At 46.1% G+C, this 6,000-nt stretch overlaps 1 non-coding gene across 1 annotated transcript; it reads right to left on the bottom strand.

Moving 5' to 3' along the window:
• Positions 1 to 455: 455 nt before the first annotated feature.
• Positions 456 to 527, bottom strand: TRNAC-GCA (transfer RNA cysteine (anticodon GCA)). The gene has a single exon. It is a non-coding gene; the product is annotated as a tRNA-Cys (tRNA).
• Between the last annotated feature and the right edge of the window lie 5,473 nt (positions 528 to 6,000).

Raw genomic sequence — 6,000 nt, 5'->3', positions numbered from 1 at the left:
CAGCAAGGGAAAAATCTGCCCCATGATCACCCCCTACTAGATCCCTACCCCAACATCGGGGATTACAATTCAACAAGAGATTTGGGTGACAATACAGAGCCAAACCATATTAAGAGATTGCAAGGGCTTTGGGACTAGACCTCCAGTGAGGCTAATTGTTGAGAAGGAACAATACTCAATCCAGCTTTGTTCAGCACATCATTATTGCAGTAGTCTAGCATCTCTTCCTGTCTTCTCCTCCAACCCAGATATTGCTGGGCCAAACTAGTTTTTTTTTTTTTTTTTTTTTTCAGATTTCAACCTGACCATATCACTCCCTCTGGTGGACAGTTGTTGATTCTTTTTACCCAGCATCCATTTCTTCATCTTCTTAACCTTTCATTGTTTCTCCTTCATCACCTTTTTTGTCTCAAATACTCTCTCCCAAAAGATGCATTCTAGAAGTGAAGAAAACTAGGGGGCACCTGGATTTGAACCAGGGACCTCTTGATCTGCAGTCAAATGCTCTACCACTGAGCTATACCCCCTGTCGCTATTATAATTTCTATTAATATTATTTCAGCTTTGGAATCATGGTGTATTAACATGATGGTAAGTGGCAGAGATTAAATTTCAGCTGATAGAAAATAAAAGATAATATAAATATCAGACAAGAAGCTGACTTCCAGGAACTCAAATGTTCTCAGGACTCTCTCCCTGTAGCTTTATTCTTTGGTTCCCTCTTAAGTTAGCTTTAATGTCTCAAACCCATCTCTCCACGCAGCTGAGACCCTGCCTCCAACATTTGTACGTTCATAGCTCCACACTTGCCAGAGAGAAAAAGACTTGAATCTAAAAAATTCTAGAGAAGGCCAGGTGCGGTGGCTCACACATGTAATCCCAGCACTTTGGGAGGCCGAGGCAGGCCCATCACGAGGTCAGGAGATCCAGACTATCCTGGCTAACACGGTGAAACCCTGTCTCTACTAAAAATACAAAAAATTAGCCGGGCATGGTGGCGGCACCTGTAGTCCCAGCTACTTAGGAGGCTGAGGCAGGAGAATGGCGTGAACCCGGGAGGCGGAGCTTGCAGTGAGATCGCGCCGCTGCACTCCAGCCTGGGCGACAGAGCAAGACTCCACCTCAAAAAAAGAAAAAAAAAATTGTTTTAGAGAAATTCTAGAGAAGGACTCTGGGTGGTTTGGCTTGAGTTCTGTGCCTATCCATGACCAGCCACTGCCACCAGGGGTTAAGGTACGTGAGTGGTATAACCATTTCAGGAGTAAGGTCTTCTAAGAGTATATCTGCTTACACTCAGAATATATGTCTATAGTATGAGGAGAAAAGTGGTTTTCTAAAAGAAGCCAGGAGTAGCCAGGACATGGCTGTGGGGGACCATCACTGCAGCCTTAGTGGTTTCTCAGCATTCTCAGTAGAGTGGAATATATTAAGAAAGACTAGCAACCTACTGCCTCTGCTAAACAGAGCCGTGGGAAGCCCTGCACAGACAGATTCCTTGATGAGTTTCATGCTTTAATTCAACGAGCACTAGTAGGTGCCTCCTGTGTCCCAGATTCTAACAACCACACAATTCCTGGTCTCAGGAGCTAAAAGTTTAGTGGAAATGCCTGTCATGGCAATGCATGATAATAGCTCTTGGAATACAGAGGAGATGGTATAAATTACACGCCTGTCCGAAACTAGGGTAACGGCACGTTCCCTATTCAAAATGGGCCTTGCATTCTGAAGGGCTTACTTAATAAACAAGGGAGGTGGGAAGGAATTCCACGTGAAAATGGCAGCAAGAGCAATGGATTCAGGTGCAGGCTTGACAAGAAAGCTCGAGGATGGTCATGGCGCAGTGTTGGGTGAGACGATGGGGGAGGATCCTGGAGAGGTGTCGAGGCCCAAGGGCTACAGTACAGCAGGACCTCCTTGCAGAATTAATAATCAACATGGGCCCTGAGTGTGACCCCAGTGGAGAAAAGGGCCCATAAGACCTGCTGATGTGTTGGGGCCACAGCTTAGGGCACTGGACTGTAGGTCAAGAAGTTGGGGTTCAAATCCAGGTGCCTTCTCCCTATTCTGGCTTTCGCATATGAATATCTTCCCATATTTTTCATACTATAGCTCACTTAAGAGACGAACTCTGGTATTCAGGGGTGGTCTTCACTGTGCATGTTCGCCAAGAGACAAGGTCCCTGCTTTGGGTTGAATGGGTTGCCTAAAAAGATATGTTGAAGCCCTAAACTCTAGTACCTGTGAATGGGACCTTATTTGGAAACAGGGTCTTTGCAGATATAATGAGCTCAAGATGAGGTCATTAGGGTGGGCCCTTATCCAATATCACTGATGTCCCTGTAAGAAGAGGAAAGGAGACAGACACAAACACAGAAAGAATGTCATGGGAAGATGGAGGCAGAGACTGGAGCGAATATCTGTAAGCCAAAGCACCAAGGAGCAAAGCCACACCAGAAGCCCGGAGGCGGCAAGGAAGAGCTCTAGCCAGCGTCACCGAGGAAGCAGGCCTGACTGGTACCTCCACTTCTGACTTCTGGTCTCCAGAACTGTCCAAGAATAAACTGCTGTTGTTTCAAGCCACCCCATTTGTAATACCCTGTATGGCAGCCCTAGGGAATTAATACAGTCCCCATGCAGAGGGTTCCTTGGTCCCTACATCCAGGGCAGGGACTGCAGAGAAAAGACTGAAGCTGCCCGACTGGGCCTGATCACCTCCAGGCTGTGAAATTCCAGCTTCTCCAGCCTGGCTGGCCTGCGCAGATGTGGGGGTCCCTGGGATTGCTAGGGCTGCAGCCTCTCTGGCCAGGAAATAAATAGCTTTCCTGGAGACCTTGGCTCCCCAGGGAAGAGGGAGGGCTGAGTAAGGGAAGGGAAGGAAATAGCCCAGATCAGGAGAAAATAAGTGGACCTCCCTGCACGTGGCGAAGTAGAGAGCTGTTAGGAATGCTCGGTGAAGGCTGAGACACACACACCACACAAAACGCCATTCCTTACTTATGAAGCCAGGAGGCTGGCCCAGACCCTCATAGGTCCTGTTCACCGCCTCTTACCTGCAGGAAGCAAGTGAGGAGGAGGCCACAGCGCTCTGGGAGCGGGACGGAAAGGGCTGCTCTGTAGCCAGGTGGGAGTCCTTTGGTCTTCCTTCCTGATGGTCCAGCTGGAGCTGTGAGTGTGGCCGCCTCCTTGAGTGCTAACTGAGTCCTTTTCTCTTGAACCTGCCTAGGACTCTGTTTTACCATTTGTTAAATGGGGATGTAAAAGCCCTACAGCGGGGCACAGTGGTTCACACCTGTAATTCCAGCACTTTGGGAGGCTGAGGCTGGAGGATTGCTTGAGCTCAGGAGTTTGAAACCAGCCTGGGCAACATGGCAAGACCCCAACTCTACAAAAAAATTTTTTTTAGATTAGCCAAGTGTGGTGGCACGTGCCTACGGTTCCGGCTACTTGGGAGGCTGAGGAGGGAGGATGGCTCGAGACTGGGAGGTTGAGGCTGCAGGGATCCATCATCACACCATTGCAGTCCAGCCTGGGCAACAGAACGAGACCCTATCTCAAAAAGAATAAAATAGAAGGTCCTGCAATTGCGAGGATTAAATGAGAATCTTCTATTTTTTTTTTTTAACTTTTATTTTAGGTTCAGGGGTACATGTGCATGTTTGTTATATGGGTAAATTGCGTATCGTGGGCGTTGGGTGCACAGATTATCTTGTCACCAAATAATAAGCATAGTACTCAATAGGTAGTTTTCTGATCCTCACCCTCCTCCCTCCCTCCACCCTCCAGTAGGCCCTGGTATCTGTTGTTCCCTTCTTTGTATCCATGTGAAGATGTTTAGCTCCCACTTCTAAGTGAGAACATCCAGTATTTGGTTTTCTGTTCCTTTGTTAGTTGACTTAGAAGAATGGTCTTCAGCCCCATCCATGTTGCTGCAAAGGACATGATCTCATTCTTTTTTATGGCTGTGTAGTATTCTAGGGTATACGTGTACCGTATTTTCTTTATCTAAATGAGAACCTCTGCAGCAGGCATCGGTAAGCCATGACCTGTCACAGGGCACAGCTCCACAGGCTAAGAACGGATTTTACCCTTCTCAGTGGTTTGACTGGGGGGATGGGAAATGGGACCTCATGGGACTTGGGGAAAAGTAAATGAGACAATCGGTTTTTTTTTTTAATGGCACAGAGTAAGTGTTCAATAAATATTTGCTGTTGCTTTAAAAAAATAGTTTGTGGCATGCAAGAATTATATGAAAATCAAATTTCAGTGTCCATAAATAAAGTTTCCTTGGAATACAGCCACTCTGGTTCATTTCTTCAATGTCTGTGGCTGCTTTCCTGTTAAAAAGGCAGAGCTGAGTGGTTACAACAGAGACTATTTTGCCTATAGAATAACAAACATGTACAATCTGGCCCTTTTCAGAACAAGAGTCTGACTCCAGGCTTACAGCCTTAGGGTGGTGCCTGACCCATAGCAAAAGTTTCATAAACGATGGCCAGTGGTGTTATTGCAGCAGAGAGTAAGCACGGCTCACCGGAGAGCCTAGAGTTCCCTGCCTCCCATTCCCGTTTCCCTGACTTTCTGGCCTCATTCACAACAGCTGCAACCCCAGCTTCCTCTCCTCCCCCAGCCTCATTCTCCAAGACCTCCAGGTAAACTCCTTTAAGATGCTAAAAACCACAAAGTCTGATATCACACTAGGGATTCAGGGTGTGTGGGGAACAGACAGGTTTCTGCGTTGTTGGTAGGAGTGTACACTGATACACCTCTAAGGAGGCATCTGGCAAGAACTCTTGAAATGCTAAAAGCACATAACTTTGACCCAGGAATTACGCTTCTAGAAACTAAGAGGTCTATGAACACAATTGTGAAATGATGTCTGTGCGAGGTAATTCCACAGCCACATCATTGTTAATTATAAAACATTAGAAGCAACCTAATTGTCCATCATCTGGGGACTATTAAATAAATTACATACAGCTGTACAACTAAATGTTAGGCACGCTTACAAATGGAGATGCTCTTTATCCACTGATATGGAAAGATTGCCAAGAAGAAACAGAAAAGCGAGCAAGGACAACGTGTTTCCGCATAGCCTGCTACTGTTCGTAGACGAGAAGAAAAGGAGAGATGACGTATTTGCATTTATGGCATGAAAAAGCTCTAGAAAGATGTACAAGAAACTGGGAACATCAGTTGCTTGCAAGGAGGGGACATGGGTGGCTGGGGACAGGAGTGAGAGGAGATACCATTGTTTCTGTGCCACTGGAATTTTGAACCATGTAAATATATTATTGCGTCAATATTTTCTTAACTTTCTAAAAAGGAAGAGAGTGTAACTAGAACAAAACCTCGCCGAAGCCTTCTCCTCTGCCCCCTTCCCGTCGGGCCTCTATGTTCTCACACAAACACGTACCTTTTTTCCTAACAAAAAGTATATATAAAAGTTATTAAAACATCCACAGTATTTTTTAAAAATATTAGGAGTGGCCAGACACGGTGGCTCATGCCTGTAATCCCAGCACTTTGGGAGGCCAAGGTGGGCGGATCACCTGAGGTCAGGAGTTCAACACCAGCCTGGCCAACATGGTGAACCTCTGTCTCTACAAAAATATAAAAATTAGCTGGGCATGATGGCAGGTGCCTGTAATCCTAGCAACTTGGGAGGCTGAGGTGAGAGAATCACTTGAACCCAGGAGGCGGAGTTAGCAGTGAGCCAAGATGGCACCACTGCACTCCAGCCTGAGTGACAGAATGAGTCTTTGTCACAAAAAAATAAAAAAATAAAAAACAGGAGTAATATGACTCCCAAACCCAGTTGTCTGTATATTATAAAAAAATACAAATTAAAAAGGACACATGCTTGCGATGTCCAGGCACCCTAAGTTAAATTTCCCGAAACACTGGCTCTAGCATGAGTGTAGTGATTTGTTTCTTACAGGCATCCCGCTGGTCTGAGCCTTGGGGACCCTTGCCTTACTTGCCTTGTAGCCCCATCACCTA

This window comes from Chlorocebus sabaeus, chromosome 21 (genome assembly GCF_047675955.1).
Source record: "Chlorocebus sabaeus isolate Y175 chromosome 21, mChlSab1.0.hap1, whole genome shotgun sequence".
NCBI lineage: Eukaryota > Metazoa > Chordata > Mammalia > Primates > Cercopithecidae > Chlorocebus > Chlorocebus sabaeus.
The sequence above is the reverse complement of the archived record's forward strand: the minus strand, read 5'-3'. Positions and strand labels throughout refer to the sequence as shown.